General features: G+C 39.6%; 1 protein-coding gene across 1 annotated transcript in view; it reads right to left on the reverse strand.

The window, feature by feature from the left end:
- Positions 1 to 15,097, reverse strand: part of XK (X-linked Kx blood group antigen, Kell and VPS13A binding protein) — a 45,903-nt gene that overhangs the window by 19,475 nt on the left and 11,331 nt on the right. The window lies entirely within an intron of this gene.

Genomic DNA, 15,097 nt, shown 5'->3' on the forward strand with positions numbered 1-15,097 from the left:
GATGCGGGACTCAATCCCGGGACTCCAGGGATCATGGCCTGAGCCGAAGGCAGGCACTAAACCGCTGAGCCACCCAGGGATCCCGAAAGTTCTTATTTTTAGAATAGTTTTATAAGTAGACATACGAAAGCTGATTTTTTGGAAAAAATCAACAAAATTGATATAAAGCTATAAAAAAAAACTTTCACCTCCCTCAAATGCTTTTTAACTGATGCATAATTATAAGAATATTGTTTCAAAGTGAAACTGGACTGATCAAGGAAAAAAAAAGAATATGAACCATCAATATAAGAAATGAGGGACTATCACTGTAGACATTAAACGTATAAGGAAATACTATTAACAATGTTTGCCAAAAAATTCAGTAACTTAGGTGAAATGGAAACATTGCTGGAAAAATACAACTAACCAAAAGTGACACAAGAGGAGATTAAAAATCTGAATAGCCATCTATGTATTAAAGAAATTAAATTAATTAGCAATACCTTCATGAAGAAAAATTAATTCATCACTGCTTTGCATCAAGACCAGAGAAGGAGCCAAAACATAAAATGCAAACTCATTTGAATCACCTTTAATAAGGTTAAAATTTTCATTAAAATCCATTAAAGTCATCAATGCTGTACCCTGCCCAAAAGTAGGCACACACCCCTTGCAGACTTGCTATCTAGTATGGTTTCCCTGAAAGGAGACCCTCTATAAATAAACATTTAATAACATAGTAAATTAACCTCTAGTGAGCATCGTAACCAAGGGCCTGTACCACATGCCAATGTTTTCTGCTTGTCTCACTTAATTTTCACAACAATCCTGTGAAGCCTGTGTTGATAGATGCAGTTTATAAATTAAGAGACAAAAGGTCTCTGAGGTCAGCTTGGTTACACTATTCAATAGCAGAACAGGCTATGAGCCCAAGCTCCTGACCTTAGTCCCAGAAGATTTAAACAAAGTACCAGCTGTGTTTCAGCTTCAAGGCTGCCCAGAATGAGAATGCCCCCTGAATTTCCCAGCACTGATGCTTCAGAGCCGTGGGGAAACCTCCAGCGAGAATTTAATACTCCATTGTTTGGGCTCAGACCTCCCCAATCCCTAGCTGTCCCACAGGGTCTTCATGTGTGTCTTGCCCATCTAGGTTTCTCAATTAACTCCTGATTCTCTCCATGGAAATTTAATTCAGAGCCCACCTGGGCCAACAAAAAGGAAGGAGAAGGCAAGGAAAAGAAGGAATAGGGAAGGGAGAAGAGAGGAAAGGAATAAAACAGACTTTGTAACATTTCAAAGCACTTTCAAATCTATTATCTGCCTTGTCTTCTTACCCTCTTAAGGAGGTAGGCAAGACAGTCATTGTCACTTCTGCTTCATAAAAGAAACTGAGACTCTTTGATTTAAAAAAAGAAATCATAATGTTGATATGATCAAGGTATAACCACTACCAGTATTTAGGAGAAGTTTAAAAGACCATAAGCTGGCATTGGAAGGAACACCATGGTAGGCTTTTTTGTAAATTTATTTTGTATTTAATTAAATAAGGTATAAAGGCTGGTGAAGTGTAATATAATTGTGTAAACAAATTCTGTTAATAGAGAGATGTACAGACTTGTTTTGTACTGTATCTTGAAACTTGTGAAATAAAGAATCCACCTCTGGTTATCCTATAAAAAAAAAAAAGAAAAAAGAAACTGAGACCTAGGGGGCCATACAAAATTCAAAGGAGAATGGAGAAATAGTGTTAGAGCCATATGGTAGAACAAGGGATGGCAAACTAGGCCCAATATTTGTATAGCCCAAGAGCACAGAATGTTTGATATTTTTAAAAGGGTTGTAAAAACAAACAAAAACAAAGAATAAGTGACACAGAACCACGATGGCCTGCAAAATCCAAAATATTTACCATCTGTCCCTTTACAGAAAATTGTTGTAAGCCACACACAAAAAATAACCTAGCGCTATTTTCATCAGCAAGCATGGTTCTCAAAATATTATGTTGAGCAAAAATGCAAATTTCGGAATGATGCTTGCAGTATAATAAAGATTAAAGACCTAAAAGATCAATATATGGTATTTGTGGATACTGTACAAATGTAATTAAGTTATAAATTGTGCATGAGAACATTAAATACTGAAATCATGAAAGGTCTCAGGGTGCCCCAGTTATACTAATATTTTATTTCTTAAAGAGAAAAAAAGGTAATTCTGAAGCAAACATGTCATATGCATATTTGGTAAAGTACACAAGGAGGTATGTGGGTGTTTGTTATATTATTTTCTACTCCTGTCTATATGCTTTAATATTTTACAATACCAATATTTTGAATTAATGTACAAAGAAAAAATATCTGCAGTTAAAAAGTGGGTGGATACTGTAGACACTGTGTATGGTTTTTAGCAGGCCTCCAGAAAAACACCAGAAAAGCCCTCATGACATCCTTGTGGGCAAGTTACAGAAAATTCATATGCTAATATGAGTGCAGTTAGATGGATCTGCAACTGGATAAGCAGTCTGTACTCATATTCTTCACTACTTCCATTCGGAATAAAGGGCATTTGCCAAGGAGCTTGAGGCTTATGGCTTTGGGGCTGTCCTAGTCTCACATTCTTGTCAACTACTGAAGGCATATATGTATAGCTGTGACCAAACCGGGAAGATAAGAGAATTATGATTCAACATGTTCTCAACAGGCTGATATACTGGGCATGAATCCAAGAAAAGGAAACGAACAAGAAAAAATATCAAGCCCTACCTTTTTATGTTTAAAAATACATTGTACAGGTACAGATAGGTAAATCTTGGCTTAGCTCCTCTCAGCATGACAAAAAGAACTGAGAGAACTTATATCTATCCATATAAAACAATTCTATATTTTAGCTCCTCCCAAAGATACAACATTTGGGCACATAAAAAAAATCACAGAGTCCAGATTAAAGCCAAACAAAACAAAACAAAATAAAATATAACATAATCCCACTGCTAACAGCTTCTGTCAAAATAAGTTTGCAATATCATATGTAATTATGAATGCCATGTGTTTTAAGAAAAAAAAGTGACAAGCCAGATTGTATTTCAAGTATAGTAACATTGATGGCTACAAAGCATTCCATTAGAGAAATGACTGGAAGATCTGAAAAACAGAAAAGAAAAAGGAGATAAGATAGTTGTGAATATTTGGAGATCTGCCCTGTAGTAATGGGGAGTGGATGTGTTAGTGCTGCTTTAGTGGGAAAAAAATCAGGTCTAACCATGAGGCTGAAGGTTAAAGGAGGCTGAAGGTTAAAGGAGGCTGATTTCCATAAAATATAAATAAAATATCATATCTACTTAGTGGTGTCAACTTGGTGGGGGTATTATCATGAAAGGGATTTCTATTCCCCCCAATCTTCTCTCAACTGTGCTGTGGAAACAGAATATGGAAAAGGTGACAGTGACCCATTTCTAAGCCTAGATCACAAGAGGCTCTGCAGCTCTGCATGCTTTAACTCTTCCCCGAGCCCCACAAGCAGCAGGCTAGCCTGCTGTGGGAGTGAAGAGCACCTGTAAGTGAGCCATCCCAAGTGCAGTCATCCTAGATCAGTGACTCCCAAATGACCCAGAGGTCGAGTGTGTACTCGGAAGCAAGCTCAGTCAAGATTGCCCTGGCCCGGCCCAGACTGGTCTAGCTCTGCCCGGTTGACCTGCAGACTGATGAGCAACGATTAAGGCTTGCTGTCTAAACCATTATGTTTTAGGTGGTCTGTAACTTACAATAGCTAGCTGATATCGAGGAGACCTGGAATGGCATATGGTACCTTGATCTCTTCCTTCAAGTCTCTCACCTTCAGAAATCTATAAATGATAATCAGGCCTCAGTCTATCTACTTGTGAATAATCCTAAACTCCAGGGTACACCCAAAGAGCTATTTCAGGAGAACAGCAGTGGGGTGGGCCTGTGGGTTCCCAGCTTAGAAGGCAGGAAATGAAGTGTTTGGCTACCCATGTTGTGAGCACTCTTCAGCTTGAAACCCCCCTTTAGGTGGCTTCTGGGAGGGAAAGTGAGGGAGTGGCCTCTTACCACATAGATAATAGAAGCCCCTATTCTCTCACCTCTCCTCTCAGGTTATTTCCTTATAGAAAATCTGAGGGTGGGGATGTGGGGGTTGATTGTGGTATGGCTGGTTTGTCACACTTGGAAAATCTTGAAGAACGGAATCTGACCAATGCTTAGTGGCTTTTTTTCCCCCGAATGTGGCACATACAGCACCTGGGCCTGATGTCTTCTGGGGGAAAAGGAAAAGTTCCACTTACACAAGGAAGAACATACCAATAAGAAAGTTTTATCAGTGGAATGGTGCCTTTTGAGTACTGAGAGCTCTACTGCTGAACATTATCAAGCAGACACTTGTGGACCACCTGTAAGGGACACCAAAGAAGGGATTTCTACACAGAGTACAAAGTCAGACATGATGACCTCTTAAGTCCTCTCTACCTCTTAATATTCTCCATCTCCATGAGCAGCAGTGTTGGCTAAAAGCCTAGCCATGGGCCAAGCCTCCAAAAACCTGGTTTCAGTCTTGGCTTTGGGTCCTTAAACCTCCTGAACCTTGGTGTTGCAGATACTATGGGCCTCCCACTTAACTGGTATCCTTTCTTCATTCTTCCTTGAAGGCAGGACTCTAATCCTGATTACATGCTTGCTCTCCCATATGTTTAAGGAAGACACTCACAGGTTTGGCCCCTGAAGTAAATCAAGATTTGTGTAGACCAATTTTTGGTCCTACGATTTTTTGTCACAAACATAAAAAATGATATATGCATGGTCTAATCACTGGGTTAAGTGGATGAGGTTGATCTATCTATTCCAGGCCCCACCCAGGTGCTCTGTGGGGACAGGGGCATCTATACCTTAGAGGCATCTATAACTCTCTATTACCATGGCTAGGGACTAGTTTAGCCTGACCTATGTCTGGCCAACGAAACCTGAGGAGAATTCTGCTGAATGAAAGGTTCCCAATAAAAAAAAAGCACACAGGAAGAAACCTCTCTTCCCCCTGGCTTGGTCATGCCTACATGTGTCTAGACCTATAACAATCTGTAGCTGGTTTATTTTTAAGATTTTATTTATTTATTCATGAGAGACACAGAGAGAGAGAGGCAGAGACATAGGCAGAGGGAGGAGCAGGCTCCCCACATGGAGACTGATGCAGGATTTGACCCCAGGACTCTGGGACCATGCCCTGAGCCAAAGGCAGACACTCAACCACTGAGCCACCCAGGTACCTCACCTGTAGCTGTTTTAAAACATGGCCCCCAAATTCTTTGACATTCTTCCCATTGAGAAGTAGAGTCTATGTCTCCTCTTCTTGAATCTGAGATCTAGTGACTGATATGGCAAAAATGACTCTGCCAGTTTCTGGGCAAACATATTAAGAAACGGAAAACTTCTACTGCATGTCTCTTAAAACAGTCATTCCTAAGACCTAGCTGCCATGCTGTGAGGAAGGCAACAAAAGGACCATATGGAAAAGACCCAAGGCCTTCAGCCCTCAGCCCTAGCTAAGCAACCGAAAGTAAACACAGTACCAAACTGCCAGCCATGTGAGTGATCCATCTTGGAAGTCTTCAAACTGTTCTAGGTGATGCCACGTGGGGCAGAGATAAGCTGACTCTGCTGAGATTCACCTAAATTACAAGTTCGTGAGCAAAAGAAAGGCCTGTTATTTTAAGTCACTACGTTTTGTGGCGGTTTACTATGAGCAATATATTACAAATACACCGTCCTCTTGCAATCACAAGGGGAAATGTACAATGATAGAAAATGCCGAGGTCCTTGATGATGCTATTGCATCAGTAAACTAGTCAACCACGGGATCATTCTGCCTCTGAATTTATTATAGGAGGTGGTAAATATATCTATATCTATACATATAAAACATGTATTTTTAGTTTTTATGTTTATTTATTTTTAAGCAACTTTAAATTAGGACTTCTATCATTTGTAGTTGCGATGTCTTCAATGATACTCTCCGCCTTTTCATTTGTAAAAAATGAGATTAATACAACTGCCCTGCTCTTTAGGTTTCATCATTCACTGAATATATACTGAGAATCCATACGTGCCAAACTGGGCATGCACAAATGAGTAAGACAAAAACCCATGGCTACACCAGTAGATCATGCCTAACCACTCTCCTCACCCCCAACAAAAACTAATAAACATTCACTGAGGAAGCATGAAGAAGACAGATAAATGGAAAGAAGAAAAAAAAAACCCATAACCTCAGTATCCCAAGACAACTAATTGACATTTCAGTGTATTTCCTTTGAGACTCCTTTTGAAGTTTTCTATTTTGTGTATGTGTGTGCCTATGTGCATGTGAGTGAACGTGTGTACATGCAAAAAGCTGAGAAGATGTTGTGGCAGAAACTTCTAAACTTATATAAAGCACTACACACACACACACACACACACACACACAGCTATCTATCCTTCAACATCCCTTCCCGTGCCTCTAAGAAGGTACAAATTAAAACTATTATCTTTAGACTAGTTCATAAAACACAGCTGGTCCTGGAAATAGGTGATACGTTAAGTTTTTTTGTGAAGCTAGACAATGTGTCTGGCCAAGGTACATCTCTGGGAAGTGCCCTAGTGAAAATGAAGGCAATTATGTCCGGTTACCAAGTTCAAAGAACTGTATTATAAAATTAGACCAGTGAATCCTAGCCTCTTCAGCCCTTCCCCAAATATGGCAGAAATAAAACAGTAGGGATGAGTTATTAAGAATGCTTTCCAAGGAATCCAAGACACAATAAGTACCCCTGAAATCACTAACTGAAACATCCTATGCTAACCACCACCTTCTACCCATTCAATACACTTGTCTAAGAACTACTACAACTGTTTTTTTAAGTACTTTATATAGCTTTCAAATCAAATGAACCCTTTTATTTCCCCCCATCCAGCTAAGAATCCTTGATGATCAACTTCATTCACTGTCTTGCACAAACCTCAAACACACTTGCCCCTCTGTTCTTTTACAGTCTCTGACAGAACTTGTACCCCGGAGGGATCTAGCTATCTTTTCCACAGCTGTACGTGCCTGGCCCACTGTGGTTCAAATTACTACCTCTATTCAGATGACTACTTTCAGGTAGCAGAGCCTGAGGCAAGCATTTGGATGCAGGTGGTTCATCTAGGATGTAAGCCTAGGAAAGAAAGGGAAGGAATAAAGGCAGCAGGGCTAAGAACCACTATGTTAAGCTGGTTACCACTGTGGCAAGTAGAGTTCAGTGTCTCTAAGGATCCACAGAGGATTGTACAGTTTGGACCCCAAATTATCCATCTTAAGGACAGAGGCTGAGGCTGAGGTTATATCCATTGACTACCATCTCCTTTGGTTTGCAGATGCCCCCACAAGTGTTCCCCGATACTTCTCATCTATACTTGAGCTGCATTATCTGGCATAGGAGAAAACCTTAAGCAGAAAAAAGAGAAATATTACCATGTGTGCTGGGACTTGTAGTTGATGTGCGATGCTGGCACCGCATGTGGAATTCTTCACCACAGCTGCACTAAAATCCAGAGGGCCAAGGAAAAGTGGCTAAGAGTATCCAAAAGCCTGCTATAGGCCCCAAATGTAGCTTTCCAGGCTATACATCCATTCTTGCTTGCAAACTAAACCTTTAAACTCTATAATGATTCCCCATAGACACTTCCAACTCAAAATGACAAACCAAGAAGAGGAGGATGCACACCCATGGAGTTAAACCCTTTAATAGCATTTGCTGATGGCAGTAGTACAGGGCTCCCTCAATGGTGAGTGGGCTTTGCCAGTGGATGAGGCTATGAGGGCACTTGTTAGGCCCTAGAACACAAGCATCCACAATTCTTCCTGAATTGGGACACGTCATCAATTAGATTGTCCCACCCTTAAAGAACTGGTAGAGCTCAAGGTCTGGCACTGCCCTATCTATAGATTGTGAGGTGATGGTCATTGGCCTTGTTACTTGGTAGCTCCAGGACACAGGCTATCAAGTCACTGATACACATGCAAAGTGCATAATCTAGCAGAGGTTCAATGGTCTCCCCTACCACAATGTAATAAAACCAGTTTTATTCCCAAGGACATCTTTATTTCAATGTTCCTAATCAAATTCCTTTGTTCTCTTTTGAAATGGTTTTTAACATCTGTCTACCCCTTCATAAGTAATAAAATCTTTTAATATATATATATATATATCACTCATATAACATGATTTTACCTTTTGAAAAAATATCTTTTAACTGCTTTGAAACTCGAAATGAGATGCCCAATAGGTTCACCTGTCAGAGCCAGATAAACTGTTGACAGAGAATGGACCTTATATGCACTAAAGCCCAGAAGTGTCTTTTCTCAGCTTTCCTAGCCGAAGCCAAAGTGCCAAGAGAACTGTGTTCACTCTGCCTTATTCTGTCTTTTAAAAAATTGCCTGTATACTAATGTATTGTTTTGTTTTTGCTCATTTATGGCCATTAAGTTATTCCTCATGGTTGGCAGAAATGGGTGGGAATTTGGTTTTAGGATCTGACCATCTGGAGATCTCTCTACATGGACTCCTGATTTATAGAGATCTAGTCCTTGTTGGATGAGAGGCAACAGAGAATCTGGTTTGTCAGTCTTTTTGTTTATTAGTCTCTTTTTAAGCTTAAGTCAATTCAAAATTCCCTGCCCTTTGGGAGGATAACAGCTTTTTGAAATCTGGACTGGCAAGATTTTGTTTCTGTGTTTACTCTCAATCCATGGCTAAAATTGTAAAGTTGAAGCTGTTTCTCTAGAGCTATATGTCTCCATAGCTGTAACGCAGAAATGCCTTCATCTCTGATTGTAACATTTTCCTACCACTGGATGGTATGAATATGTTAGATTTTAAAGTCTCTTTCTTAATTTAAGAAGCTCTGTTCTGACTGGCATATGTAGATAAGGGATTGTTTATATAAACTGAATATAACAAAATTTCCTAAAATACAGAAATTAAATACATTAAATGTGCTAAATTTTTAAAATATATTTTAAGAATTTAAATTTACATGGAATTTATGTAAATCTTTAACAATTTCAACTAGTATGTATTTGGAGCTTAACGAAAATATGTTTTCTCTAATATATTGGTATGAAATCTAGTACAAGCATACCTTTTTATGCTTCTTGGATATATTTTTGCTAAACTTACACAGGTTTATAATCAAATGGGCTAGAATGACCTACTGATGTTTAAGATTACAAAAATACCAATTTATTTTTAAGCAAACTGAATCACTGTTCTGACGAACTTGTATTTCCACAGTAATGAGGTTTTGTAGTATGCCACCTTGAAAAGCATTTCCAAAATCTTTAGATAACTGAAGACCTTTGACCGGTACTGTGAAATAGTTAGTAGACACAGAATGGACACCTAGATCATTTCTAAGTAAAATACTAAAACATTCATTACTAAGTATAATTTTAGTTTATACTTTTGCTTCTTATTTGTGTATGCTATAAAGAGGCTATATCTTTGGGTTTGTAGATGGATGTGTTCATTTCTGCCATGATGTGAAATGTGTAAGGGAATCATGTAGCTAAATAAAATCTAGGTTGAGTGTAAATACAAGCTCTATCTAAATTAACAGAAATTCACAATTATCCACCCCCTAGTTTCCTTTGTGAAATATGAGTGCTTAAATGTTTTAAGTAATAAATAGGAATGAGACTATATGTGACTGAAACTTTACCTGGAGTCCCAAGATAATGAGACGTGGTTATTTTTTTAATTAAGTGCCAAAAAGAGAATGTTTCTGTCTGAGGTAAAATCACTTGTTCCAGAACTTCCTATGGCTGCTGTAACAAATTACCACACTTAGTGGCTTAAAACAATACATATCTGTTCTCTTACAGTTCTGGAGGTCAGAAGTGTGAAATCAGTTTCAGCGGGCTAAAATCAAGGAGTCAGTGGGGCCAGGCTCCCTCCAGAGGCCCTGGAGGAGAGAGAATCCCTTTCATGGCCTTTTCTAGCTTCTAGAGCTGGATTCCTTGCATTCCTTGGCTGCTGGCTCTTTCCTCCAGCTTGAAAGCCAGCAATCCTCACATTATCTTCTTCCTCTGTCATCAAACCTCCTCCTGCCTCTCTCTTATAAGGACACTTGTGATTATTTTAAAGGCACACCAATGTCATTCACAGGGTTTAGGGATTAGGACCTGAGTATCTTCAGGGTCATTATTCAGGTTCCCACCTCACCTTCTATGTATTTTGTCTGAATAGCAGAGATTCCCTATCTCACCACGGTGACACTTTCTTAGCATTTTATCATGCCTTTGATAATTCCCTTTAAAATAAAAGACACCTGCATTTGCAAATGTGTTAGTGATTTTTGTATGTTTAAATATTGAACTGTTACTTTATTTAACAAATTGGTCTTTGGATCTTAGGGGATCCAAAGACCAATCCAAAGCTACAATCATTCATGGACTCAAGGCACCCACAATCCCATCTTAACTCTCAAATCTCCTGGGAAACTTTTGGATTTTACCTTCCAACACTGATTCCAAAATGAAAACTGAAATAAAACTTAATGACACCTTTTGGACTCCAAACTGCCTTTGAGATTTCCCAGAGGTCCCTAAAAAGCAAAGCAGGTTTGTTTTTTTCTTATAAAAAATTGGGGGAAAAAACAGCTCTATTTGCTATGTTAGTATTGATTAGTTACATAAGAAAAAGTCAAATCGAAAGAAGTATTCAGCCTTCCACAGATTCAAGTTGGAATAGGGAAAATACTATGAATATCAGTATTTCAGTTCTATGCTGTATGCAGAGTTCCTAGAGATTTGTCAGCACCCTGTCTATTATATGTTTCTGTCAGAGTCCTGCTGGTGCTTTCCCTGGTATTAGGCAACAAGCTGCAGTTCCCCATCAGCCGTGTGGACCGCCTCCTGCGCGAGGGTCATTATGCCCACTGCTTAAGCTTGTCCATGCCTGTGTTCCTGGCCAGCATCCTCGAGTACCTGACGGCCAACATCCTGGAGCTGGCGGGCCAGGAGGCCCATAACAGCCACAAGATGCGCATCACCCCCCCAGCACATGCAGAAAGCCCTGGGCAACAACCAACACCTGAGCCAACTCTTTGAGGAGAACACCTACTGGGGGGGGGGTGGTGATGGGATGCCCCAGGCCACGAAGTGGTCAGTCCCAGGGGGCTGACAGCCTCATCTAGTCTAGTTGCCAGAGCAGCATGCAGATGAGGGGGGCCTGCTCCTCCAGGGGCACCAGCCATTAAAGGGTTGAAGCCCAGGGCTGTGCCTCTGACTTGTCTCAGTTTCTGTCATTCTGAGTCGTCAGTGTCTGTGAGACATTCTTTCCCCCACAACCAGCTTTGGAGTAGCCTATGATTTTGAATGTTATGGAAACAACAGAGTTTCCTTCCAGCACAGACAAAATTAAAAATTTTCCTTACGTCCAAAATGTATTTGATGCTATCCTCCTGCCAGGACGTCTGGCTATTATTTAAAAAAAAAGTCCCTGGTCATTGTGATTCTCTAGAAGCCAAAGGAATCCACCTTGCTGACGTCTCTGCAAAAACACTGGTCTCTTAGGGGATCCAAAGACCAAACCTCTGTCATGGTCTGGAATACTGCTTCCCCTAGTGACAACCCAAGAGAATCAAGTAGGGTAATACAATTGGCCCATGGAAAGGAAAAACAAAATTGGAAATCTAAAGCTGTTGGTGTCACAAAGAAAAGGAACTCAAAAAGGAACTCGATTTGTACCTAATAATAAACTGTCCTGCCAGAAAATTTAAAACTTGTATATCAATTACCATATATGAATTAAATCACTGATTAACTGAAAAAATAACATTCATGAATCAATATTGGTGGGGAAACGCTGACAAGGCCTCAAAAAGCATTTATCTTCCTTGCTCCATATGCCCTAAATTTAACCCAGGGAAACCTATCTGTACTGTCCCAGACAGTTTCATGTGCCCAGTGGACCATTCAGATTTAGCAAATGGATTTCATACAATTGCTTCCATCTACTGGACAGAAGTACATTCTGGTAATGGTTTGCATGTTTTCAGATTGGACTGAAGCTTTCCCATGTAGAGAGGCAACTGCTTCTTCTGTACTTAAATTCCTACTAGAAAAGATTATTTCTGCTTGGGAAATCCCCTTTGAACTTCATAGTGATTGGGGAACCCATTATACTGGTCAAATACTTCGATAAATCTATGCTGCCTGGCCGGCTTGGCAGCTGTGTGTCACTGTGTTATCATCCTCAGTATTCAGGCCTGGTCAAATGTACAAATGGAATTGCTAAACTCAATTAGCTAAATCAGTTGAAATCTTCCAAATACCCAGGGCAAAAGCATTATCACTGGCTCTTCTAAACCTTAGATCCATTCTCTTTAAGATACATAAACTTTTGTCTTTTGAAATAATTATAGAATGACCAATGTGCTTAGCTTCCATTTCTTTTGACCCACAGCTAATAAGGGGTTGGTAGGGGGATGTACTTCAGTTTTGCAAAGGCCTGATTAAGTCCATAGAAAATAATTATGCTCTGGTAGAACAATCTTTCCATAGTGAGCGCCTGGGAAATGACAGCATCAAACATCACACCTTAGAGTCTGAATACTTCATCTATTGGAAAAGACATCTCCAAACAGACTCCCTTCAACCTTACTGGAAATGCTCCTACCAGGGGCGTTATTAACTAACCTCTGAGCAACCAAACCTCAAGGAATAGATTCTTGGATTCATGTGTCTCATGAAAAAAAGCCCCAAATCTGAATGGACTGGCATACCACCTGATGATCAAACAATGAAAATTTCTAGAAACTGAGGCAGATAGCATCAGAAATAGCATACCCAAGATAAAAGGATTAGGCCTGTATTAAGTTTTTTTTTCCTCTTCTTATTCTGTGTTTAATCTTGTCATTCAGGACTTCAATGGTTTCTTCCCTAGTTTCCCTACTATCCTTTATTTTAGCTTTAACATATCCTTTTAGCTCCACTTTACAAAAACTCTCACATTCTGCTAAACTTATGATTTCCGGATTTGTGCCAGAGTAAATGATACTCATGATGATGAAACTGAATTGGTGGCCTGGCCACTGTCTTTTGAAGGATAGCAAAACCTACCTGGCAAAGGTGTAGGATTTTCCTTTGGTACCTTGGAACCATCCTTCTGGTAAGCTGGCAGAAAATATTATGGTTTCCCATTGAGTACCCTCCATTCATAAAGGGATACTCTCACTCAGGTCTGGATTCTTACCCAAAATCTTTCTTTCAAAAGCAACGATGGAGGGACGCCTGGGTGGCTCAGCGGTTTAGCGCCTACCTTCGGCCCAGGACATGATCCTGCAGTCCGGGGACCGAGTCCCACATCGGGCTCCCTGCATGGAACCTGCTTCTCCCTCTGCCTATGTCTCTGCCTGTCTCTCTCTCTCTCTCTCTCTCTCTCTCTCTCTCATAAATAAATAAATAAAATCTTTAAAAAAAAAAGCAACTATGGGAATGGCAAAACTCTAGGGTATCTCCCAGTAAATATTTGTTAACTATATTATTTTATATGACCTAGATGAACATGAATTCACTCCCTGCTGGAATCCAGACAATTATATAATCTTCCCTATTAATGTATCTCTATTGTGGGGCAATAAAAATGCAGTAAGAAGGGGAAGTCGGAAGCTAATGTGCTCCCACTCAATGGTACTTCACTGGAAACTGACCAAGTATCTGGTAAAAGATGGAAACTTAATTCAACTTACTTTTTTCCTAGAGATCTTCCATACCTCAACCAAAATCTTACTTATACTAGATCAGCTCATTTGTTACTTCAGATCTATAGAAATTTCACATAACCATTCCCATAATGCTAGTAAAATAGATCATGTGCTCTGTATAAATGATTGCATTTCTTTTTTTATGATTACATTTCTGATTATGAGATCTTTTCTTTCACTCCAGGGAAAAGAATCTGGGCAAAAGGACCCAATTATGCCTTATCCTTAGAAGACAGTGGGTACTTCTTTTTAGGTGGAAGAAATATATTCTACACTATCCTTCAACTGAAAGGGATATAGAGGGATTGTTGCCTTACCCCAAATACCAAAACTAGAAAAATTCTTCCCTCTACTAATGCAGGGTCTTTCTCCTATCAACATAAAAGGATACGTTGGAACTGGGAAGGTTAAAATTATGGCTGGATACCTACATATAACCCTACAGTGGACAGAAAAAGTTGGGGGCATGCTTTTACCAGTCTTCCTTCCATGGTCTGAAGTAGTGAAACTTAAAACAACAACAACAACAACAATTTGCAATCTTTCTATAGTCATGTCCACCACTCTTAATACTTCTGTCCAAACTTTTGCTATCAACAGACCCAAACAACCTTGTAGAAGTAGTTCTACAAAACCTCCTCACTGCTTAGCAGGGGGAACCTGCATCCTACTTGGAGAAGAAAGTTGTCTTTATGTCAGTAAATCAGAGAAAATAACACAAGAACTAAAAACAATGAAGGACAGTATCAAGCTGCTAGCCGAAGCTGGCCAAGCTCCTGGAACTTCAGGACATTTTTTGATCTATTAAACACAGGCAGTTAGGGAAGCTGATTGAGAAGTGCATTTCAATAACTCACTATCATTGGGCTTTTTGTCTTTGATTTAATCTTTTTAAATAAATTTCTACTGTTTCGTATTAATAAGCAAATGTCTTCTTCCCAAATGTATGTATAAAATAAAATTCTTCTCCTTTCAAAAGCTTTTCCTGAAACTAAAATAACTATGGAAACTAAACCATCCACCTTAAAGGGCTGGACCTGAGATTATTCATTTTTCAATCTTCTTATTGTTCAAATGAGGCCATTATCATTTCCCTCCTCCATGGGACAAGACACCTGAGGATGGGGTCCTCCTCAGCTCTGTGAGGAAAGACAACTGAGAATGGTCCTCAGCTCCATGGAAAAAGACACCTGAGGACAACCCTCCTCAGCTCTGCGGGACATACAGTACAATCCACCTATAAAGAACTATACTTTTAAGAAAAATTAATATACATACGCCTGAAGGACATAACTGATCAGCAATGTTTTCTGTGAAAGATCTTG

This window comes from Canis lupus, chromosome X, assembly GCF_048164855.1.
Source record: "Canis lupus baileyi chromosome X, mCanLup2.hap1, whole genome shotgun sequence".
NCBI classification, from domain to species: domain Eukaryota; kingdom Metazoa; phylum Chordata; class Mammalia; order Carnivora; family Canidae; genus Canis; species Canis lupus.